This window comes from Pongo abelii, chromosome 15 (assembly GCF_028885655.2).
Source record: "Pongo abelii isolate AG06213 chromosome 15, NHGRI_mPonAbe1-v2.0_pri, whole genome shotgun sequence".
In the NCBI taxonomy this organism is placed as follows: domain Eukaryota; kingdom Metazoa; phylum Chordata; class Mammalia; order Primates; family Hominidae; genus Pongo; species Pongo abelii.
In genome coordinates this window covers 89,018,913-89,045,758 of record NC_072000.2, presented here as the reverse complement: position 1 = coordinate 89,045,758, position 26,846 = coordinate 89,018,913, and the positions used below count along the sequence as shown (strand labels likewise).

The 26,846-nt window shown below is 34.9% G+C and overlaps 1 long non-coding RNA gene across 1 annotated transcript; it reads left to right on the top strand.

Moving 5' to 3' along the window:
* The first annotated feature begins 6,255 nt into the window (after window positions 1–6,255).
* LOC129049801 (uncharacterized) lies at window positions 6,256–24,292 on the top strand. The gene is made up of 3 exons (XR_008513143.2): window positions 6,256–6,347; window positions 9,626–9,724; window positions 24,188–24,292. It is a non-coding gene; the product is annotated as an uncharacterized LOC129049801 (long non-coding RNA).
* The last annotated feature ends 2,554 nt before the right edge of the window (window positions 24,293–26,846 follow it).

The following is a 26,846-nucleotide window of genomic DNA, read 5'->3' as shown; positions in this document are numbered from 1 at the left end:
CTCTCTGCCTCTCTCATGTGCTGGAGCTTCACTGACTTGTATCAGCCAGATACATCACAGGAGCTCTTTGCTCTCATTCTCCTCCCCAGAATCAGGGTATGTCCTTCACAATTGCAGTGGATTCTCCTTTTCCTTCTAGAATTACAGTTCACAACGTTGACTTTCATTCACTATCTTGCTGTTTCCAAGTAGCTGAAGCATGCTAAAAGCCTCTAATCCACCATCTTGGAAACAAAACAACAAAACAAAACAAACAAACAAAAAACAAAAACCCTTAGTTCCTATTGAAGGCAGAAATTATTCCATTCAACCAGAGAAGAAAAATGAATCATCAATGATTTCATCTTTCTTGTACTGATGTCTAGTCAGTTCCTAAATGTGCATGATTGGACCTCAACAGCAGTAGCAATTCCATTCTCACTTTACAGTTTCCATTTTCTAGTACAGAAAGATGACCTTTGGCCCAGATTATTATATTGCAAGTGTCAACTGCTTCCTAGCATGGCTCTCTAATTCCAAGGTATTTGTATTTTCTAACCTAAAACAATGTTTGAACATTTTTATTTCTTTATTTTGACAAAGTAATATACTATGTAATGTATTAGTTCTTTTCAAACTGCTGATAAAGACATACCCAAGACTGGGAAGAAAAGGTGGTTTAATTTGACTTACAGTTCCATGTGGCTGGGTAGGTCTCATAATCATGGTGGAGGGCAAAAGGCACTTCTTACATGGTGCCAACAAGAGAGAATGAGGAAAAAGCAAAATTGGAAACCCCTGATAAGCCCATCAGATCTCGTGAGACTTATTCACTATCACAAGAATAGCACGGGAAAGACCAGCTCCCATGATTCAATTACCTCCCACTGGGTCCCTCCCACAAGACATGGGAATTCCAAGAGATACAATTCTAGTTGAGATTTGGTTGGGGACACAGTCAAACCATATCATTCCCCCTGGCCCCTCCAAATCTCATGTCCTCACATTTCAAAATCAAGCATGCCTTCCCAATAGTCCCCCAGTCTTAACTCATTTCAGCAGTAACCCAAAAGTCCACATTCCAAAGTCTCATCTGAGACAAGGCAAGTCCCTTCTGCCTATGAGCTTGTAAAATCAAAAGCAAGCTAGTTACTTCCTAGATACGATGCAGATAAAGGTATTGGGTAAATACAGCCATTCCAAATGGGAGACATTGGCCAAAACAAAGGGATTACAGGGCCCATGCAAGTCCGAAATCCAGCAGAGCAGTCAAACTTTAAAGCTCCAAAATGATCTTCTTTGACTCCAGGTCTCACATCTAGGTTACACTGATGCAAGAGGTGGGTTCCCATGGTCTTGGGCAGATCCACCCCTGTGGCTTTGCTGGGTACAGCCTCCCTCCCGGCTGCTTTCATGGACTAGCATTGAGTGTCTGCAGCTTTTCCAGATGCACAGTTCAAGCTGTCAGTGGATCTACCATTCTGGGGTCTGGAGGACGGTGTCCCTCTTCTCACAGCTCTACTAAGTGGTGCCCCAGCAAGGACTCTGTGTGGGGGCTATGACTGCACATTTCCCTTCTGCAGAGCCCTAGCAGAAATCCTCCATGAGGGCCACAACCCTGCAGCAAACTTTTCCTGGGCATCCAGGCATTCCCATACATCTTCTGAAATCTAAGCAAGTTTCCAAATCTCAATTATTGACTTCTGTCTACCTGCAGGCTCAACACCATGTGGAAGCTGCCAAGCCTTGTGGCTTCCACCCTTTGAAGCCACAGTCTGAGCTCTACATTGGCCCCTTTCAGCCACAGCTGGAGCGGCTCATACACAGGGCACCAAGTCCCTAGGCTGCACACAGCACAGGGACCCTGGGTCTGGCCAATAAAACCACTTTTTCCTCCTGGACCTCCAGGCCTGTGATGGAAGCGGCTGCTGTGAAGGTCTCTGACATGGCCTGGAGACATTTTCCCCATGGTCTTGGGAATAAACATTAGGCTCTTTGCTGCTTATGCAAATTTCTGCAGCCAGCTTGAATTTCTTCCCAGAAAATGGGTTTTTCTTTTCTATTGCATAGTCAGGCTGTAAATTTTTTGAACTTTTATGCTCTGTTTCCCTTTTAAAACTCAATATTTTTAACAGCACCCAAGTAACCTCTTGAATATTTTGCTGCTTAGAAATTTCTTCCACCAGATATCCTAAATCATCTCTCTCAAGTTCAAAGTTCCACAAATCTGTAGGGCATGGCCAAAATGCTGCAAGTTTCTTTGCTAAAACAGAACAAGAGTCGTCTTTGCTCCAGTTCCCAAAAAGTTCCTCATCTCCATCTGAGACCACCTCAGCCTGGATTTTATTGTCCATATGGCTATCAACATTTTGGGTGAAGTCATTCAACAAGTCTCTAGGAAGTTTCAAACCATCCCACATTTTCCTGTCTTCTTCTGAGCCCTCCAAACTGTTCCAACTCCTGCCTGTTACCCAGTTCCAAAGTCCTTTCCACATTTTTGGGTATGTTTTCAGCAGCACCCCACTCTACTGGAACCAATTTACTGTATTAGTTGTTTTTCATGCTGTTAATAAAGACATACCCGAGACTGGGAAGAAAAGGTTGTTTAATTTGACTTACAGTTCCACGTGGCCAGGGAGGTCTCATAATCATGGCAGAGGGTGAAAGGCAGTTCTTACATGGCAGCCTCAAGGGAGAATTAGGAAGAGGCAAAAGCAGAAACCCTTGATAAACCCATCAGCTCTCATGAGACTTATTTGCAATCACAAGAATAGCAAGGGAAAGACCAGCCCCCATGATTCAATTATCTCCCCCCTGAGTCCCTCCCACAAGACATGGGAATTCTAGGAGATACAATTCAAGTTGAGATTTGGTGGGGACACAGCCAAACCATATCATGTAACTTCCTGTTAACAAAACCCCCAAAAAACAGAAAACTTCAACTCTCCATCCCTCCTTGAATGTAAGCTCACCCTGATATTCTAAGACATGCCAGCATTGGCCACTCCTTCTAAGTTTACTTACAATTATTTGCCTTCAAATATTATATGTTCATGTTAAACTGTCCTCAGGTATTCCTGTTTTCATGGTTTATATTGTTATTCTTTCAGCCTGAACACATAGTCATCATATTCCATGTTTATATTTTCTATTTTTTAAACTCAGTTTTGATGCTTTATATTTTAATAACATTTCTCTTCCTTGTTTATTTGGAGATTCTTTCCTCCTCATCTTACGCATACAGCAAATGGCTTATCCTCTACTTTTTACTCACCATATTGCATTTTTCTATTTTTTTCTATTACCTTTTATCTTCCCTGCTGTATTGACAGCTTGTTGAGGGCAGGAAAAACTCATTATTCATTGCCTTGCACAGCACAGATTCTCAATAAATAACTGCTTTATTGAAGCTAAGTAGATCTATATGATATTCACAATGTTTATATTCTCAGAAAGTTTCTCAAGCAGATGATAGTTGCTATAGAAATCCAGAAAATGTAGACAGAGAATATTTTGATGTTCAGTATTATCATAACCACACCCCTCACACCCAGAGGCAGTGAAAAGGAAGCCCAGAATCCAAAGCTTCTATTCCCCAATCTGCACACAGTATTCACATCACCCAAACAAACAGCATAATATCTCAAAGCATCAGCTTTCTCCTCTGAAAAAAAAGGTAATATTGTCTACTACGTGTACTGTAGTCACCATATTTATTTGATATTTGTCAAAATTTAAACCATATGGGATAGCATCCAGCAGCAACTTATATACTTTAAAACACTGTACAAATGGAAATCTTTAAGGAAACTGGCAGATAACAAATACTCATCTCCTCTAACTTATAATTCCATCATTGCCAACCAATGTCCTATAAATAAATTTTTCTTGTGATGCTAACCATAGAGGTCAATATCAGTTTTCCATATCTTTTTTTCCTCTCATTTTATTGGTACCTTCCGTGTCATTGGTAGTGTTTCATCTATCAAAAAACTTGAGAGGTCATTAAATTAGCATTTTAAAAATGAGACTAAGTGGGAAATTATTTTATTTAAAATCAGTGTGCTCACTTAATATTCATTATTTTTTCCTAATCAGTGTGAGCTGAAAACACTACCCAGAAGCCACTGGATGTCAATCACTAAAGCATGAATTTTATTTGAAGCTGTGTTCTTAACCAGAATATAATTTTTATATATTTTGTTAAATTTAGCTATGAACAAAATGGAACTAATAAACAGAAAGAAAAGATGAAAAAAATTAGATAATTAAAAACAATAAAACAAAATGAATACCGCTTTTTTATTCAAATAATGTCATTCTTTATTTAACATTTACGGTACTCACTCTCAAAAAGGCAAAACAGGCTGGGCGCGGTGGCTCACACCTGTAATCCCAGCACTTTGGGAGGCCAAAGCAGGTGGATCACCTGAGGTCAGGAGTTTGAGACCAGCCTGCACAACACAGTGAAACCCAGTCTCTATTAAAAATACAAAAATTAGCCAGGCCTGGTGGTGGGCATCTGTACTCCCTGTTACTCTGGGATGCTGAGGCAGGAGAATCGCTTGAACCCAGGAGGTGGAGGTTGCAGTGAGCTGAGATCGCGCCACTACACTCCAGCCAAAAAAAAAAAAAAGGAAAAACATCAATACCTTAAGATGAACCACATCTGAGGGAAAGGCAGAGGCGGCCTTTTAAGGGAAGTCAGTCTATACGGAAAGTCTGGTTGAGGAAACCTTGTCCAACACCCTTGCCTGAAGTTTCATCCATCTAGTTGCAGGAAGCTCTTTATGTTTTCTTCATTCCCTACATGCAAGCAACAAGGCTCTTTTTCTTATTCTTCTCCTTCTTTTAGTTTTGAATTTGGACAAGAATTTTCCAAATTTTTCAAAGTTAAAAAAAGTTTTTTAAAGTTAAAAAAAATTAAAATAAAAAACACTCTAGTAAAACACATACTAATAGTATTTTGCTTACTCTAAAAGCAAAATATTATTTTTCGAATTGTCATTGATATTGTTACATATTCCCAGTTCTTGAATCCTATCTTTACATGAAAATAGTCTTCTCCCTCCCTCTTTTTTGTGTCTTTGAGGAATCTCCTGTGCTCACAATTTTTGCCCACCTACTCTTACAAGTAAAGGGATTAAATAGAAAACATCATCCAGCCAGCACAAAGATGTTATTTACAACAATGCCATTAATGAAGAGAGTCATGTGCATTTTCATTTTATCCTCTCAATAATACTGCAAGGAATGTATATGGAATATGCATTATTATCCTCTGGCAAAGAGTTTAATAATTCCCTGCCACAAATTTCAATTAGTAGGTAGAAAATAAGTAGAAAGAAGAACAAAGTAAATACATATATATATATATTAGTATATATTCATCTATATATAGTATTTCTACACGCACACACACACCCACATTCAAATACATCACTCACGGAGTCAGCTCTTCTATCACGTAATGACTTCCTCATAAAAGCCAACCTTTATAAATTCCTTTGTTTGTCTTTGCCACAAAAAGAATCTCCTAAACTTAATAGGTCCAAAATGTGTATTTGTTGAGTTATACTTTTGCTTCTTTGAGAGTAATTTTTTTCATTAAGTATTTCTTATTTGAACAAATTAGTCAAAAATTCTTTGGTCTAAATATGTAACAAGATTTACCCATACTAATGTCCTGTGACTTCATACAAATATATCTTGATTGTTAAGTTTAAGCTTATGTGTAAGGCAATGTCAGAGGCACCAGAATGGCCCTGTTACTCAAGCTGAATTTTCTGCATTTCATGCCTGTTGCTAAATGACACCAATCAAAATGGCATTTTTTAAACCTGCAACCTATTTTATTCATGTATGCATTAATTTAAATATGTTTTTGATTATTTCTATCATCATAGAATGGAGGCTGGAGGCAAAGGACCCTGGACACATGCAATGAGACAGTGAGTGTAGATGTGAAAGGACAGAAAGAACAGCCATTATATCAGTAAAGCCTCTGTCCAGAAAGTAGAAAATCCTCTTGGTAATTTCAACACTTTGGCATTTACAGTGTGACTCAATACTGACCAATAAGACATGATAAAAATTCTAAAGGGGCTTCTGAAGAAAATCTTGTCTGCTATCTCCACCCCTGTATAAGAGAGAGAGAGAGAAAATGAGAGAGAGACAGAGATGCAAAAGGATGTCCCTAGCACTCCTCAGCTTTCTTCCTCACTTGGACATCATTTTCTGTAACTATGTTAGGAAATGCTGCTGCCAACATGGAACCATGAATAGAGGTAGAGAGACCCAAGAGATCCTGGCATCACTGAGACCATGAACATGCCCTGAACAGTCTACCTGCAGCTATCTCTGGTGATGTGAGAAAAATACATTATTTGTAACTAAGCCACTTTTATAGTCAGTAATTCTGTTATTGTCACCAAACATATCCCAACTCTTTTAAAGATAAACTGAGTAATATGTAACCTAGTCCTTTAAAATTATTTTGATTCATTTTGTTGTCAAATAAAAGTTAAAGAAATATCATCCTTTCTCTCTTCTCTCCTGGTATATATAATATGTAATGTAATATTTATATTATATATATTTATATATGTAATATATATTATATATTATGTATGTAATATATATTATATATGTAATATATATTATATATTTATATCTGTAATATATATTATATATATTTATATATGTAATATATATTATATATTTATATATGTAATATACAATATATATGTAATAGATATTACATATATAAATATATGTAATAGGTATTTATATATGTAATATATATTACATATGTACATATGTAATATATATTATATATATTTATGTATGTGATATATATTATATATATTTATGTATGTGATATATATTATATATATTTATGTATGTGATATATATTATATATATTATGTATGTGATATATATTATATATATTTATGTATGTGATATATATTATATATATTTATGTATGTGATATATATTATATATATTTATGTATGTGATATATATTATATATATTTATGTATGTGATATATATTATATATATTTATGTATGTGATATATATTATATATTTATGTATGTGATATATATTATATATTTATGTATGTGATATATATTATATATATTTATGTATGTGATATATATTATATATATTTATGTATGTGATATATATTATATATATTTATGTATGTGATATATATTATATATTTATGTATGTGATATATATTATATATTTATGTATGTGATATATATTATATATATTTATGTATGTGATATATATTATATATATTTATGTATGTGATATATATTATATATATTTATGTATGTGATATATATTATATATATTTATGTATGTGATATATATTATATATATTTATGTATGTGATATATATTATATATATTTATGTATGTGATATATATTATATATATTTATGTATGTGATATATATTATATATATTTATGTATGTGATATATATTATATATATTTATGTATGTGATATATATTATATATATTTATGTATGTGATATATATTATATATATTTATGTATGTGATATATATTATATATATTTATGTATGTGATATATATTATATGTATTTATGTATGTGATATATATTATATGTATTTATGTATGTGATATATATTATATGTATTTATGTATGTGATATATATTATATGTATTTATGTATGTGATATATATTATATGTATTTATGTATGTGATATATATTATATATATTTATGTATGTGATATATATTATATATATTTATGTATGTGATATATATTATATATATTTATGTATGTGATATATATTATATATATTTATGTATGTGATATACATTATATATATTTATGTATGTGATACATATTATATATATTTATGTATGTGATATATATAAGACACACTCAACTCATTTTTGTTTTGCAAATACTCTGTTAGCCATTGCATTAGAAGCTGGAGATAATAAAGGGGAGGAGGAAAATGATGAAGATGATGATGATAAGAGAAAATGCAAGCAGGCATAAAATGGGTAGGGATTTGATAGAGTATAGATATTTAGACAAAAAAAATTCCAAAGAGATTAATTTCAGAAACTTAGCAGAGAACAGCACATACTTATCTTCCTAGAATGGGAACCGCCATTACCAAGCCCACCCCTACTTACTGGATTTCCTATCAGCATCTTACATTTCTTAAACATAAGCAGACAGTCAAGAATCAAGATGCAGCAGAAGAAAGCTTAAATATCAAAGGCAAAGCCTAAGTAAACACAAAAAGAAAAAACCAAAAGGCATAAACCGTTTATAAGAAAATAATGTCAGAAAATTACCCATATTGTACCTATGAAAAATGATCAAGAGGGTACAGAGAAGATCATTATGAAACACACTTAAAGAGTTTATGAGAATTCAAAATATAACAGGAGAAACGAAAAACTTTTGAGAATTTTTGCAACGTAAAGTTAAAGAAATCTAGAAAGCTGAGTGCAGAAGCACAAAAAGGTAAATATTAGACTTAAAAAAAAACCCAAAAGGTAAAAACCACCAAATATACTATTGCAAGAGATCCAGCATTAGAATGCAAGAAAATTCATCAAAACAAAGACCAGCAAATGAAATTGTAAAAAAAAAAAGCAAGAAAATTAATTCAAGGAATATCTAAGATCTGAAGGTCATGAATTTTCAGACTGAAAGAGATCAATGAATGCTCACACCAATGGATGGATATCAACATAAGTCAAGATAGTCATCATGACATCTTATAGCACTTGGTTCAAAGAAAATCAAATTCTTGGCCTTCAGAGATGGAGGAAATCACACTTAAAGATAAGAAATAGTAATGATTCTGATGTTCATATGCAACACTGAAAGCTAGCAATTTAACAAACCTTCAAATATCCAAAGGAAGAGTCATACTTGCAGACAAAGACTCTAATAATTAACTTGTTGTGCATTCTTCTTCAGAAGGCTGTTAGGGTGTGTGCTCGACCAAAAAGAGGGAATAAATCAAGGAAGAAAACAAAAACACCAAATAGAGGAAAGAGGAGATTTTTAAATGAGCATAGAACTGAAGGGTCTCACATGGATTACCAAGAAGGCCAAAGCCAAAAGGGTGACCCTTGAGATGCCTGGAAAAGACCCAATGCAGTCAGCACAGAAGTTTGGGATGGATTTTTTTTTTTTTTCAAAAAGGAGAAACTGATCACAACCCCAGTGTGGTAGAGCATATCAGGAAAAGATCTAGATAACTGAAGGGGAGTTTGACATAAGTATGCAAACAATAAACAAGAAAATAAGAAAACGTTGCACAGTGTTAGAAAGGTATCATGTATATTGCATGCCTCAGTGGTGAGTGATGGTTACATGTTCATAATAAAAACAATGAACATTTTCTAATCCAAAATTGTACGATTATTATAGTGGGAGGTGTGGAAGAGGAAAGGGCATGTGTGATAACTGGGGAGGTTCCAACATCCATAGTGGAAACTTAACAGATTGATTTGAATTGGGAAGAATGAGGAAGAGAGACAGAGAGAGAAATAGTGAGACAGAGACAGAGACAGACAGAGAGAGAGATACACACAGAGAGATACACAGAGTGACATAATTACATGTTTTGCAAATACAGGAGAATACACCAAAACAATCTAAAGGAAGGGGTTTCCTGTAAGGTATGAGACATGGAGAAGGAGAAGCAGTGCCAACTCTGTTCTGAACAAGCCTTGAGGTATCATTCATCACTTTAAATTATTTGTACAAATAGTTTTAATATAAATAAAAAATATTATATTTAAATTGTATTTTAAAAGGTAAAAAAAACAGATACTGAATCTCATCACACCTGAGAATATAATTGCTTTTCAGTGAAAGGAAAAGTTATGTTTTTACACAAAAATAAAAGAGAAATATGGAGGCATAAGAAAAAAATCTTCAGAAGAAATTTTTAGAATATATTTTTTTAGGGGATACACCCTTATATTCATTCCATCATGGAGCTGTATTTCTTATCTCTTGAATTTTTCATGGCCATCCAGTGCTGAAAAGTAATTGAGGTATTAATGGAGCTTCAGTCTTATAACTTGTGCAGCATGAACAGGCCAACGTGTGAGCCAATCAAAGATGTTCCCTGGACACTCAGCTTGAGAAAATGATTGAAAAAGAATCTGAATAATTCCAGAAAGTACAGTGCAATAGAGAAAGTATTATGTATTTTCTTTCAGGGAAATGGTCATTTCCCTCCAGAAATATTTCTCTTTCTTTCTCTTTCTCTCTCTACTTTCATTCCTCTCCTTCTTCCTTTCCCACTCTGTGTCTGTCTCTTTCTTTCTCTCTGCTCCCTCCACCCAACATATATAAAGTATTTGAGTCTCTGGTATGCTTAAGTTGGTAAATTGTTGAGCTCAGCAAAACTGTGTTAAGAAGTGTTGAAATATTTATCCCCAAATTGGTTCAGCTTGTAAGCAATAAGAGCAGATGAATGGTTCCTGGAATGTGTAGTACATCATTACAGGGCTTACCCATGCATCATTTATTGCTGGTAGATTCTTTATACTGTACTTTCATGAAGACAGAAAGAGGTACTGAAGGAGAAATCCACCAAATAGTACTTCCAGACGGACAGAATGTCCCTGCCAGGGGATAGACAAAGGCCTAAGGACACAGGACTCTATCATTTATATTTTTACTTCTGCACTTAAAGTGAGCACTTTTATAAAGATGTTAAAAGTCCAAACAAGCCTTTTTACTAGCACTTTCTGCACCCCATTATTTCATCAGTAATGTTCAGTGTGTTCTACTTGTTCTGTTAAGGTGTTGTCTCTTTAATTTCTAGGTATTTTAGAATAAGACTCATGCGGAATAAGAATATAATTGGTTTAGAAAATTTAAAACTATAATCTTTTGCCTGAAGTTGAATTTAAATGTAGTATTCCAAGTAAAACATCATGGCCCCCAATGAAAAAAAAAATAAAATTGATGCTGCTGACATATTGCAAATGTTTGAGATTTCCCACATGTGGGGAAGGGAGATGGATAGGAATGTCTGGGAGGAAAGGTGAACTATAAAAGATTGATAACATAAGGCAACCAACACCTATGAGATCCTGTCTTTAATTAACATTTATTAACATGAATATAATTAGTAATGGAGTGTGTAATGAAAAGAGCATAACATCAGCAAAGACAAGACCAAATATTCATCTTTGATTTCTCTTTTACTATCATTAAGATCTTCAGAAAATAATTTGTTTTTTGTGAATTTTTGTTACCTAATCTTTAAAATAACAATAAATCTGTGCAAGAATTATACTCAATAGAAAAGTAGAAATGCTGCTATGGTGTGGTTGTGTCGCCAGCCAAATTATCTTGAATTGTAATCTCCATAATCCCCACATGTCTAGGGAGGTGATTGGATCATGGGGGCAGTTCCCCCATGCTGTTCTCATGATAATGAGTTCTCATGAGATCTGATGGTTTGCTAAGGGGCTCTTCCCCCTTCACTACTCACTCTTCTCTTTCCTGCTGCCATGTGAAAAACGTCCTTGCTTCCCCTTTGCCTTCTGCCATGATTGTCAGTTTCCTGATGCATTCCCAGCCATGTTAAACTGTGAGTCAGTTAAACCTCTTTCCTTTTTAAATTACCCAGTCTAGGACAGTACTTTATAGCAGTGTGAAAACGGACCAATATAGATGCAATATCCACATTTAGAAACTATAACATAATCCATAAATATTAGTTACTATTAATGTATTTTCTTCCAGAAGGGGAAATGAAGAAAGTAAGTTTAAAGCATTGTCTGTGACTGGCAGTAGCAAAAGAAAGAAAGTTGATGGAGCCTTCCAAAGAAAAGGGACAGGCCACCAGTTTCAAATTCAAACGCAGCAGCTAGAAGGTTACTAAAGATCAATATTGAAAATTTCACAAATTTATCTGTGATCATCCTTAGATTCCTTCTGTTTTTCAAAAGGGTAAATGGGTGTCTTTCTAAGATGTGATAGCTATCTAGAGACCAGAGGAAGAGTCACCAAGTAAAAGGAGAGCGATATAGAGGACAAAACATGTTATCTGAATTTAGGAGACTCTCTCAAGATTTTGACAGTAATTAAGAGTCAAGTACTGTTTGTGGTGAGTCATCTATTAAGCTGCCAACTGCTAAGAAAATGAGGGCTAAGTCTCAACCAGTGGTTAGGACTACATTTTAGAAGCCCATTCCTGTGGAATGGAAATTAGGGCAAGATTTCCGGAACTGGTGGTCAATTATTATCTGTGGAAGAAGTCTAGATAGAAAAACTGAGATAACGTGAACAAAAGTTGGGTAAAGTGGCTATGAGGTTCGGGTGAAGGAGATGGTGAGGAGTGAGGAAATCTGTGAATGGAGGGATTCTCTACACCAGGGTTGTTCTTCCATATTATCAATACTTGAGCCCACCGGTAGCTGATGCTGTACTTACTGATGTCCTGCAACAGTGGGAAAGTTCAAGTAACAATGCCAGTTAAAAATACAGGGAAAGAAAGGGAAATTTTAAAGGAAATTCGTGCCTTAATTTGTATGATAAAAGGGCAGTGATATTGAACCATTTTTCAGGAAATCTGGGCATGTGTATGTTTGATCATCTAGCTAGCTCTCAATGTGTTCCTACTAACAAAACAATAACTGTTGTCTACTCTATTTTTTCTGAATAGACCTATTTTCCTGTATGAGTACATTAGTAATTGTGAGGAAATGGGCATAAGCTAAAAACTAAATTTCTAATTCCACCTTTTTCAGCCTAATCTATTTTAAAGAAAGATTTGTGATAACAAATAGGTTTTACCAACATGAAATGACTCTTTCATATTTGTCTCAATAATTATTTCAACACAGGAAACCTTTCATTTAGATTTTTTCAGTAAACAAGGGTGGCCTACTTCAAGAATTTTGGTAGTTTTTTTCATAAGTAAGTTTTATCTAAATTCCTTTTATAACACACACACACACACTAATTTGCAAGTGAGTGTGTGAAACTTTAATATTTTATTTATATGTAATTTTAAGGCAGACAACATACCCTGAATGCTAAAGTTTAAAAAAAGTGTGATTAATTTCACATTAGCATTAGTGATGTGCATTAAAACCAGAAAAAAAGTTTAGGAAACACACATTTTAAAGTACAGGAAAAGGTGGGAACAGTTCTATGTTGTTTTTCATTTTAGATGTGTTTTTAAAAATTCGTTGTGAAGAATGTGTTTGCGTCTCTAATAGTTCCTTTGGCATGCTCCATAATTGAATCATTCTCTAATTACTGATCAATAAGTTAAGCAAATAATAATAGAAATTGAATATTTCGATAAATTAATCTAGTTCATTAAAATAGACCAGTCATTTCCATCAAAATAGGTAATCTGGAAGCCCTTAAATAAGTGCATTATAGAAAGTAAGCTTTCTTATTCAAATCAGAAGACCATCATGTATCTTTTATTGTTAAAACCTGGATTTTTCTTTTTTCCTTCAGGTGGTTTCTCCATAGCCTGGGTAAATTAGATCATTGATCACATATATCTAGGGCACAGTCACTATTTATGCAATCAATGAACTTGAATTTAAACTGATAGACAAGATTTTTTTTTGATACAGAGTACACAATAATTGACATTCAATAACTGGCCAGAAATGAAATTATAAATCACATTTTTTTACTTTATCAAAAGAGAGTCTATTTTACAGGAGCCTGTTATGTAACAGGGGTTTGATTATTTTTATTCTTCATTTTGTGGTATTCATTGACTGTTAGAGTGTAAAGCATGCAAAACTTTAATAATATTTTAGTGTGACTTGTTATTTATGTTATGCTAACCTAACACAAAGAACTACAGTTCACACTGATGCTGTAAGATTACAAGGTTCAAATTCTAGAGGGCTGAATTTAGTGTTTATGTGATTTAACTACATATAAATATTCAGTACAAATATAGAAGAAATAAAGTCAATATAGTAAATGATTTCTACTTAACTTGCATATTAGAAACAAAATTTCTGAAAAGCCAGTTTTATTCTAGACCCAGATAGTAGCTACTGATATGATGATAATTAGGCTATAATATATCCACAGTTTTAACGCATCAGAACATGGTGATATAAGTAACCTGGATAGAGACCATTTAATTTTAATTTTGTTTTTTTGAATTAGTGAAACAAAATACATATTTGTGGATATTTCTTCCTGTTTTTTTTTCACCTTCCACCTTCCTCATATAATCACTTAGAGGCAATGGAGCTCACACATATGATAATTGGTGTCTGATTAATTGTTCTGTTAGAATCTATCTTTTTCAATAGTATAACTATTTATCTTACAATTGAACAACATAAACTCTTAGAATCTATATAATTCATTTTAATCTCACAGCCACAGATTTTATTGTGAATGGCATTTTTGATCTTCAATACTTTAGAATTTCATAAGGTTCAATTCAAATGAGAAACAAAAATAACTGCAAATTCAAGGTTTTGGAAATGGCTTCGAATATATTTGGATTTTATCTAAAATGACTTTTTAGAGCATAAGCAGAAGAAAACAGCCATGTTTGCATACACAGTTACTTAATGTCCGCTCTGATCCTTCATCCCCTATATGAATTCCTCAGTTTCACCTCATGGTCATGTGATAGCAATTCTAAATATTTTTCTCTACCCTAAGAATAAAAATATTTTAAATTTTTCTCTCTTTCAAATTATAAAAGAACGTTCTCTAAAATGTAAATATGAAGAATTTCTGTTCCCAGAAGGCAAACTCATGCCAGCATTATGAGTTCATCATCATTAGCAGAAAAACTAGATTGGTATATGTGAATATATCATCTTTCATGTATATACTTACAGGGTTAATGACTTTAATATTGGGAAAAGTATGAAAATTGCCCAAAATAGAAAATTAATTTTTAACTGATAAAATATAGATACATAAGAAAATTGGTCAAAGGAAAAACAGAAAACAATCATGTAAGGAAGATCATATCAATATGGTCTTAGGAGAATATGATTTATAGAATTGTCTCTTGTGCCTCAACTCCACAGAGATGCTCTGAAAAATAAATTTGTGACATGACTATACACATATCTACATAATTGAATATGAAATCAATTAATTTTTAATATTCTAACATGGTTTTAAACAGTTAAACTATGCTTACCTAAGGTCACAACTTTAGTTTATTTCTAGGTACTAAATAAAAGCAATAACTAATAACTATACTCCAAGATTAGTTTTGGATATTGAAGAGTGGGAAAGTGGAAAGTAGAGGTAATATGTCTCCCTTTATTTACTGTACACTGTAAACCAGTTCTTTTGGTTTTTTTGCTAACAAGCTATTGCTGGCCACCTGATATGATAGATCCCTGTATATTCCACAGTGGCCAGTTCTATGCAAACCTGCCCCGAAGTCCAAGGAAGCTGAGGGGCCAGAAAAACAAGCTGACATGTTCAGTTTCTTATAAATTAAACTTTAATAGGGACTTAAAAACAGAAGCCATGTCTGTGTCTAGGGATGCAATGAGACAAGATGGTGGATCCCCATGATCTCCATGCCACTACCCCCAGACCCAGGATTTATATATAACAGAGAAAGAGCGATTCAGAAGAGATGTGTAAGACAACTGAAATATAACATCAAGACGGTTTGACCTAAGGGCAGGATTTATGGCAAATATGTGCTCTTACATAAAGAACAACAGATAAACTGGAAATCTTAGAGGCCGTCTCAGAACTGGGCTTCCTCAGAAGTCAACATGGTGGATTAGCATCTGAGAGGGAGTTGTCTTGGCTTCCATGCTGTGTTATGAAAACTAGGATATGTTCTACCTTGTGGGCTTCATTACATACCTCCCTTAGGAACCTACAGAAAGAGGGGAACTGCATCTATATGTCTAAAGTTCTTCAGTTATATGTATAGGACAATGGGAGGCTATTGAAGTTCTGCAAGTGGCATTAAAAAATAGAGAACATTAATGTATCACTAACTAATCTTGAAGATGAAATTTTCTGTTAATAATGTACTGTCCTGGGTGAGTAGTGGCAAAAATTCATTCATCTATGAGGATAATTAGAATATTAAAGTCCACAGTTAGAACTTGGCATTTTGTAAATACAGCCGAAGAGATGTTTACCACGAGAACCTGGGGTTTGAAATACATTCCTCCACTAATCTTAAAGTACTGTACAAGAAAGGAGGTAAGATATACGACCTCTTGGACAAAGATATATATGGAAAGTAAACTTGGAAAAGATAAAACAATGAAATCATCCTACATGGTATAGTTCAGCCTTTGCAAAAGCAGACAGGTGAGAAAAAATCTATTCCAAAGAATCTATGATAAGTAAAGTATTAATAAAAACTACAAATGAATTAAATAAAACTACTATTAAGAAAATAAATAGGTAACATGATGTCTGAAAAAAAAGAAAATAGAATGCCTTATTCATGCCTTTAGTAGTTTGAAATATTAGATATCAAACATTAAATAAAATGATAAATAACATAATAAATAGCATCTTTACTATTATTTTAACCTTGCATATCTGTTGCTAATACATATAATCAATATTATAGATTAGTATCACACTAAATGGAATAACATAGACCCTCAGTGATATATATATATATATCTCACTGATATATATATATACATATCTCACTGTGTTTTGGCCGGGCTCAGTGGCTCATGCCTGTAATCCCAGCACTTTGGGAGGCCGAGGTGGGCAGATCACGAGGTCAAGAGATTGAGACCTTCCTGGCCAACATAGTGAAACCCTATTTCTACTAAAAATACAAAAAATTAGCTGGGCATGGTGGCAGGCACCTGTAGTCCCAGCTACTTGGGAGGCTGAGGCAGGAGAATCGCTTAAACCTGGGAGGCAGAGGTTGCAGTGAGCCAAGATGATGTCACTGCACTCCAGCCTGGGTGACAGAGTGAGACTCCGTCTCGATAAAAAACAAACAAACAAACAAACTGTATTTTACCATCTTGGCATAAAAACAGTGCTACCACCTTGTTTTTTCCTTCTTGGAGTTTCCAATTACATAGCTAAAAATAAACCAGACCAAATTTGCCTGCTCAGTTCCTTTAGCTTAGTAGTTCTCAAAGTGCTATCTCTGGAAAAGTAGTGTCAGCACGACTTAAGAACTCATGAGAAATGCCAATTTTCATCTCCACCTGACACCTACTGAATCAGAAACCCCAGGGATAGAATCCAGGAACAAGATCCCTGAACAATTCTGATGCTGTGTGATCTATTCTGAAAGTGTGAGAATCGCTGCTGCAGGTCAGTATCACAGGTCCTTAACTGTCAAAACTAAAATGGCTCCTTCACTCTCCAGTGAATTGCCAACGCCATTGTGTGAAAGTCTCAAACCGCTAGATACCTCTTTCCTTCCTCAACATTCTGTTCAAATCTTTTCTGCTCATTGCTTCACGCTAATTCTGAAAAATGCAAACATACTACTCTATTTATGCCAATTTGTATTTGGATGTTACCCTTGTAAAAATTATTCACATTTAAATATGTGGCCCATGGAGACATATATTAGTTTAGTACTGAGTGTTCATCCTTGAATGGTAGACTTTTTATTTCTTTAACTTTTAATTTAAGTTCAGGGTACATGTGCAGTATGTGCAGGTGTGTTACATAGGTCAACACGTACCACGGTGGTTTGCTGCACAGATCATCCCATCACCTAGGTATTAAGCCCAGCATCCTTTGGCTATTTTTCCTGATGCTGTCCTTCCCCACAACCCCCAACCCTGAAAGGCCATAGTGTGTGTTGTTACCCCTCATGTTTCATGTGTTCTCATCATTCAGCTCCCACTTATAAGTGAGAACATGCAGTGTTTGGTTTTCTTTTCCTGTATTAGTATTCTGAGGATAATGGCTTCCAGCTCCATCCATGTCCCTGCAAAGGACATGATCTCATTCTTTCATGGCTGCATAGTATTCCATGGGGGGTATATGTACCACATTTTCTTTATCCAGTCTATCATTGATGGGCATTTGGGTTGATTCCATGTCTTTGCTATTGTCAACACTGCTGCAATGAACATACGCATGCATGTATCTTTATAATAGAATGTTTTTTATTCCTTTGGGTGTATACTCAGTAATGAGATTATTGGGTCAAATGTCATTTCTGCCTCTAGATCTTTGACGAATTGCCACATTGTCTTCCACAATGGCTGAATTAATTTGCATTCCCACCTAAAGCATTTCTTCTTCTCTGCAACCTCATCAGCATGTCATTTTTTGACTTTTTAATAATTGCCATTCTGACTGGCTTGAGATGGTATCTCCTTGTGGTTTTGATTTGCATTTTTCTAATGATCAGTGATACTGAGCTTTTTTCATGTTTGTTAGCCACACATATGTCTTCTGAGAAGTGTCTGTTCATGTCTTTTACCCACTTTTTTTTTCTTGAAAATTTGTTTCAGTTCCTTGTAGATTTTCGATATTAGACCTTTGTCTGATAGATTGCAAAAATTTTCTCTCATTCTGTAGGTTGCTTGTTCACTCTGATGATAGTTTCTTTTGCTATGCAGAAGCTCTTTAATTAGATCCAATTTATCAATTTTTCCTTTTGTTGTCATTGTTTTTGGCATTTTTATCATGAAATCTTTGCGGACGACAATGTCCTGAATAGTATTGCCCAGATTTTCTTCTAGGGTTTTTATGGTTTTGCATTTTATATTTATGTTTTTAATCCATTTTGAGTTAATTTTTATATAAGGTATAAGGAATGGGTTCAGTTTCAAAATTCTGTATATAGCTAGCGAGTTCTCCCAGCACCATTTATTAAATAGGGAATTCTTTTATCATTATTATTATTATTATTATTATTATTATTATTATACTTTAAGTTTTAGGGTACATGTGCACAATGTGCAGGTTAGTTACATATGTATACATGTGCCATGCTGGTGTGCTGCACCCATTAACTCGCCATTTAGCATTAGGTATATCTCCTAATGCTATCCCTCCCCCCTCCCCCCACCCCACAACAGTCCCCAGAGTGTGACATTCCCCTTCCTGTGTCCATGTGTTCTCATTGTTCAATTCCCATCTATGAACGAGAACATGCGGTGTTTGGTTTTTTGTCCTTGTGATAGTTTACTGATAATGATGATTTCCAGTTTCATCCATGTCCCTACAAAGGACATGAACTCATCATTTTTTATGGCTGCATAGTATTCCATGGTGTATATATGCCGCATTTTCTTAATCTAGTCTATCATTGTTGGACATTTGGGTTGGTTCCAAGTCTTTGCTATTGTGAATAGTGCCACAGTAAACATACGCGTGCATGTGTCTTTATAGCAGCATGATTTATAGTCCTTTGGGTATATACCCAGTAATGGGATGGCTAGGTCAAATGGTATTTCTAGTTCTTGATCCCTGAGGAATCGCCACACTGACTTCCACAATGGTTGAACTAGTTTACAGTCCCACCAACAGTGTAAAAGTGTTCCTATTTCTCCACATCCTCTCCGGCACCTGTTGTTTCCTGACTTTTTAATGATTGCCATTCTAACTGGTGTGAGATAGTATCTCATTGTGGTTTTGATTTGCATTTCTCTGATGGCCAGTGATGATGAGCATTTTTTCATGTGTCTTTTGGCTGCATAAATGTCGTCTTTTGAGAAGTGTGTGTTCATATCCTTTCACTTTTTGATGGGGTTGTTTGTTTTTTTCTTGTAAATTTGTTTGAGTTCATTGTAGATTCTGGATATTAGCCCTTTGTCAGATGAGTAGGTTGCGAAAATTTTCTCCCATTTTGTAGATGCCTGTTCACTCTGATGGTAGTTTCTTTTGCTGTGCAGAAACCCTTTAGTTGAATTAGATCCCATTTGTCAATTTTGGCTTTTGTTGCCATTGCTTTTGGTGTTTTAGACATGAAGTCCTTGCCCATGCCTATGTCCTGAATGGTAATGCCTAGGTTTTCTTCCAGGGTTTTTATGGTTTTAGGTCTAATGTTTAAATCTTTAATCCATCTTGAATTCATTTTTGTATAAGGTGTAAGGAAGGGATCCAGTTTCAGCTTTCTACATATGGCTAGCCAGTTTGCCCAGCACCATTTATTAAATAGGGAATCCTTTCCCCATTGCTTGTTTTTCTCAGGTTTGTCAAAGATCAGATAGTTGTAGATATCTGGCATTATTTCTGAGGGCTCTGTTCTGTTCCATTGATCTATATCTCTGTTTTGGTACCAGTACCATGCTGTTTTGGTTACTGTCGCCTTGTAGTATAGTTTGAAGTCAGGTAGCATGATGCCTCCAGCTTTGCTCTTTTGGCTTAGGATTGACTTGGCGATGCGGGCTCTTTTTTGGTTCCATATGAACTTTAAAGTAGTTTTTTCCAATTCTGTGAAGAAAGTCATTGGTAGCTTGATGGGGATGGCATTGAATCTGTAAATTACCTTGGACAGTATGGCCATTTTCACGATATTGATTCTTCCTACCCATGAGCATGGAATGTTCTTCCATTTGTTTGTATCCTCTTTTATTTCATTGAGCAGTGGTTTATAGTTCTCCTTGAAGAGGTCCTTCACATCCCTTGTAAGTTGGATTCCTAAGTATTTTATTCTGAATGGATTCCCATTCACAATTGCTTCAAAGAGAATAAATAGGCAATTCTTTTTCCTCATTGCTTGTTTTTGTTAGGTTTGCAATGGTAGACTTTTTAACATCGTTACATGTTTCAATTATTCTGTAATTATATTATGGGTCAGATGTACACAACCTACTCAGTCATACATACTACTTGTTGTCAGTTTATGACACATATTAATATAAGGAAATGTTTTTCAAATTGAATAATTCAGTAATACATCATGGAATGTAAGAAAAATGTGATGCGTCATCTTAGAAACTATTAAACCTAAAATTTTGAAGGAGACTGAGGAGGCACTATAGTTAAAATATAGCAGACACAAATGTATACTGTCAAGGATGTCAAAGTTTTTATAAATTTTTGAGGAAAATATAACCCTTTCTAGAAATATCAGAACAGAACTCTGGGTTTAAACTCTTCTCTTTCAACAAGTGTAGTTAAATTTTTGAGGAAAATATAAGGCTTTCTAGAAATATCAGAACAAGGCTGTGGGTTTAGACTCTTCTCTCTCATCAAGTGTAACTAAATGGAAACGTCGTTAGAAGTCCTCATGGGGCTGACTAGATGTTCTTCAAGGCCTCTTTTAATTCAGGCCATAGAATTTCATTTTACAGAAGCTTTAACTTTGTTGAATGGCTAGAAGGGGCTTAAGAGAAAAGATGTCATAAAGAATTTAACACTTAAGAACAGGAGTTGAGAGTGAGACTTCACTGAAATATCTCTTTCAGTGGAGTGCAGTAAGATCTATATTGTGTGTTCTGTTCCCACAGAGGAAGTACTTTATAGAGATCTCGGAAGACTCCTCTGAGGAGAAAGGCATGGAAATACTTCTATCATTTTTTCTTTGAAATTTATTTTGTAAAGTGTGGCAAATGAAAGCAGAAAACAATGCAATGAATTTTCAAACAAAAAACCAAAACGAGGAGAAAAAAGAAAGCAAATAGATCCCAAGCTCCCCTCTGCTGTTGACCCAAATAGTTCACCTTTTCTAAAACGTAGGTAGTACTCTGTGGCCGATTACTTTGGTGGTCATTCTTGACAAGGATAGCTAAGTGATAAGCCATTGTTTCTCTGAATAGCAAAAGGTGCTCAGAATTACAGCTGCTGGCTGTCTCTCTTTTAAACAGCTATAATTCAACCTGGAAACTAGGTGCTAATAAATAGGCATCTAATTTTCAATCAGCTAATGAGCTAGTAACTTGTTTTATTTGCCTTGAAATGAACTGAGTGTGAACAATTAGGGCCAAGGTGTGACCTGTCCCAGGACCTTAAAAAATATATAAAGCAAGACTTAGAGACTTAGAATGATTCTATAGCTCTATTGCTGAGTATTTTTACACTTAGAGACTGAGAAAAGGTTCAGGAACTCCTATATATGGTAATAAAGGACTACTCAGAAAGCATTTAATTAAAGGTGCCTTTTCTATTTTCTATTACTGTAGTAACAAATCATAGAGGCTCAAAAAACACATTTATTATCATATAGTTCTGGAGGGTGGAAGTCTAATATAGGTATAAGTGGGCTAAAATTACGATATTGACAGGACTGCATTTCTCTCAGGAAGTTTTAGGGGATCAATTTCCATGTCTTTTTCAGCTGTTAAGAGTTGCCCACATTCCTTGGTTCATGATTTTTTCCTTGATGCTTAAGGCCTCTCTCTCTCTCTCTCTCTCTCTCTCTCTCTCTCTAATCATTCTTTGAGGTTACATTTCTTCTGACTGTCCTTTTCTGCCTCCATTTTTAAGGACCTTTGTAATAATATTGGACACATCTGAATAACGCAGGATAATCTCCCCACCACAAGCTCCCTACCCTTATTTACAGCTAGAAAGTCCCTTTAACCATCTAATGTAGCATATTTACAGATTTTGTGGATTAGTATATGGACGTCTTTAGGGGATTCCTTGCCTTTTTCAAAGGCATTACAAGTGGATGATATTGCCTCTTAATGTACACTGCCTATATAGTAATTAGAGAAATTTTGGGAAGGCAAGTTTATCAATTATTTCAAGTGCGCACACACTTACTGAGCATCTAGTGGGTAGTTGGCATTATGGTCGATGTTGGATATCAAATGATGAATGAAATATGGTTGATGATACCCTGTCTTACCTGGCCTTCTTTTAGAAAGAGACAAACATAACAACAGTACATTTTATGATGTATAGTATAAAGATAAATAGCAGAGTGTTCTGATTCATAACAAGAGGTAATTTAGACTTGGGCTTATAGTAGAGCCTCTGAGGATGTTACGTTTAAACTAGGAAAAGTGCTTGTGGTAGGAGCAAAAAATGTGAATTTCCTATATTGATTATCAGTGTTTGTGTCTGAGGAAATGAAAACTAACTCAGATTACTACTGGAGTTGGAGTAGAGAGAGAAAAAGTGGTGGGAGATAGGATTAATTGGTCATCCTGTTGCAGACCTTGAATTGCATTGTAAATCAAAGAATGATATTGAAGAATTTTAAGAAGGAGCAAGGTAGGAGCTGATTTATTTCCTTAAAAAGTACACTGAAAATGGATAACAGATACAATCATTAGGAGATAATTTAACTAATCCAGGTAAGAGAAAAATGGGGATTTAGGTAAGCAGGGTATCAGTAGAGATGCAAAGACATAAAGACTTTACTGGTTTGTTTTTGAAAATAGCATGGACAAAATTTAGTGATTTAGAACATAGGGTCAGAGTTTACTCTCAAATGTATGATTTTAACAACTAAGTTGCCAAACATTTAATATACTAAAATAGAGACTTTATTTTCCCATTTATGGATTCTGGATGACCTTAGAGCAAATATTTACAACTTTGAGAAGTCACAGACTATCTTAGTTTGTCAGGCTGCTATAACGAAATACCAGGCTGGGTAATTTATAAACAACAGACATTTTATGTCTCACAGTTCTGGAAACTGGAAATCCAACATCAAGACTACAGCAGATTCAGTGTCTGGTGAGGGCTGGCTCCTCATAGATGGCAGCTTCCTTGTGTCCTGACATTACATAAAATCAAAAGAGATGAAACACTGTGTCCTCACATCCTAGAGGTCCCACCTCTTAATATTATTGCTTTGGGGATTAAGTTTCAGCACTAATCTTGAAAGAGGACAAACATTCAATTCATAGCAGAATTCAAGTTGAAAAATTCATAGAAAACATTTTTGCATACAATTTTGAGGGTTAACAAATCCTCTCAACACTGTTTCACCTACTAGATTAAAAACTGTCTTATGGATCTTCAGCAACTCTACCTCTGTTTCTCTAAGCTAAACTTTTACATATAAGGTATACTTAACTTATTTTGTGTTCAAAAACTTTATCTTATTAAAACTTACTCCTCTAATTCTATTGTTCATCATCTTAGAACTATGTTGCATCCCAGATAAGCATGCGTCTTTATGTATTTGTGTTTTTAGTGACTTTTCCCCTTATACTTTGTCTCTTCCCATGACATTTCTACCCATTCAAAACCTACCTCTAATAGTCCTTCATCCACTAAGCCTTCTTTTAATCCTGTGAGTTAGCATTAAGGATTCCTTTTTTTTTTTGCTTATTAGGCTGTCTGTGATCCTGGGTGCCTCTCCAAATAGAAGATACGTTCACTGAGTACAAGAACGCAGTCTAGCACCTTTGATTCTCCATTATGACCAGCACAAAATAAGCCTTAATAAATACATATTAAATATGACGATCAAATTGATTTATCACATTTTTCCACAGATGATAGTAGATTTTTCACAGAAATATATGTGTTAAGTAGGATATTCACTTAATAGATTGCAAAGAGTGGTATTCTCTGTTAATAAAGAGAAATCATTTAGCTTCAAATATAAATCATTGTAAAGGGGTCTTCAGTGGAGACAGATGATCCCCATGGAAGTGTGTCCAGCTGCACTGAGCACTAAGAGCTTGCATCAGGCATTCAGAATCCAAGCAGTTAGCAAACCTGCTTGAAATCATGACAATTTGTCAGTATACACAGTATATTTCAACTTGAATTTAAAGGCTGATGATTAACTTTGAAATTCTCTACGAATTGTCTCATTATATACAGTACCAAGACTAAACTACTAAATTATATCATGAATGCATAAAATATATGTAACTACTAGTCTTTTTTATCATTTATTGCCTTAAAATCCATACAATTTATTATAGAAAGTCAAAATTTATCAAAAGCTTAACGGTGATCCACTTCCACTTAATAAATGGTAAATATATTTTCTCATCCTTATTATTTTCTTAATAACATTCTCTTTAGTTTACTTTATTTTAATAATATAGTATATAATACATAAAACATACAAAATATGTATTCATGGACTGCTTATGTTATCAGTAAGGCTTCTGGTCAACAGTAGTCTCTTAGTTATAAAGTTTTTGGTGAGACAAGTTATATGTAGATTTTTGACTCTTCAGGGAGTCAGTGTTTCTAATCCCTGTGTTGTTCAACAGTCAAACATATCTATTTTTTAAGCATATCTAATATACTTCATAAATTTATATTCATTTTTCTTCAACTGGTAAAAACATAGTCTGATTTCTTCAATATACATTTAATAATGAATAAAAAATCTATTAAGGCCTGAGATTAAAAAAAAAATCTATGTCACCACCTCTCACTACGTGGATTATGAAATGCACTCAAGCAATAACAAGACTTGCCAATTTTCTATCCTGGAATAAGTGACAATTCTTTGACTTAAGCACAGACTGCTATTTGCTAATCACATGCTCTCTTTTTACTGCTTTAAAATATCTCTTTGACCTTCAACTATGTGTCTCTTGACAAACAATACATTCCTTTTATTATTCAAGCTCATAAGAAAAGTTAAGGAACCCGTATATTGTGGTTCCTCTGCCCCATCCCCCGAGTTAACAGCACACTTGTAATTGCTAATGAGAGTCAAGCTCTTTATTACAATAATCATTATTATTATTTTGAGACAGTGTCTCACTCTGTTGCCCAGGCTGGAATTCAGTGGCACGATCTCGGCTCACTTCAAACTCCACCTCCTGGGTTAAAGCAATGTTCCTGCCTCAGCCTCCTGAGGACTACAGGCATGTGCCACCATGCGCAGCTAATTTTTGTATTTTTAGTAGAGATGTGGTTTCACCATGTTGGCCAGGCTGGTCTTAAACTCCTGACCTCAGGTGGCCCACCCACCTCAGCCTTCCAAAGTTCAAGCTTTTTATTATTATGGCTCAAGATCTGATAAAGCAGAAGAAAAGTCTGCTGCACATACCCATCAGGGCCACACCAGAGGATTCTGGCTTCACTGTGGCTGATAGGAGCTTACGGGGATTTATTGTAAAGTTATCAGTGTTTCAGAGAGTCCCTGGGAGGCTGGAGAAGCCAACTCAGATGGATAAAAACCAATCAAGCTCTGAAGAACAAAAGGGCAACAGCACAGTCTATCCAGACTCCAGCTTCCTGGCTGCTGCAAAGAATAAGCTCTGAAGAATAGAGTCTCATTGCATTCACAATACAAAATCCCAGATATTGTGACTCCTCTGAAGGTGTGGAGGAGAAAGATCCAGTTGCTCTGACCACTCTCCAACAGGAAAGCATGCCAACCAAGTAAAGGAAACTTCTCCAAAGGAGATCAAGATGCTTAGGAGGAAGGTGATGTGCTGGACAGCCAAAGAAATGACATATTTTTACTACTGCTTAATATAATGAAAGATATGATATATCATATTTACTATTGATCCTTAAAACATAGTTTTATGCTTTCCCTTGCCCTCCTATTATTATTAGTCCATACTCCAAAAATTGTAGCAGAAAGAGGGAGAGACAGAGAGAGAGAGAGTGTGTATGTGGTGTGTGTGTGTGTGTGTGTGTGTGTATGTGTGTGTGTATGTGTTTTTACCCAAAGAATGAGGGGAAAGAAAAGAACAACTTGTGATTAAGCATCTACATACATAAAATGTCTGCCCATATATACCAAAGAAGTTCAGAGAAGGGGGTCATCAAAATAGATAAGAAGGAAGTATCTTATAAATAGAAAACAAATACCAAAACACATAGACTACACTCTAAACGATGTTGCACATTATCAATGTGACTGTTTTTGTTAATGACAAATCAATTTACTTTGTTTTTAGCCACAGGTCCTATATCTTTCGAATAGGGATATCAATCTAAACTAACTCATGGGTTTAAGTTATGTAATATACAATATGCTCAACCTGACATACAACAGGTGCTCAAAA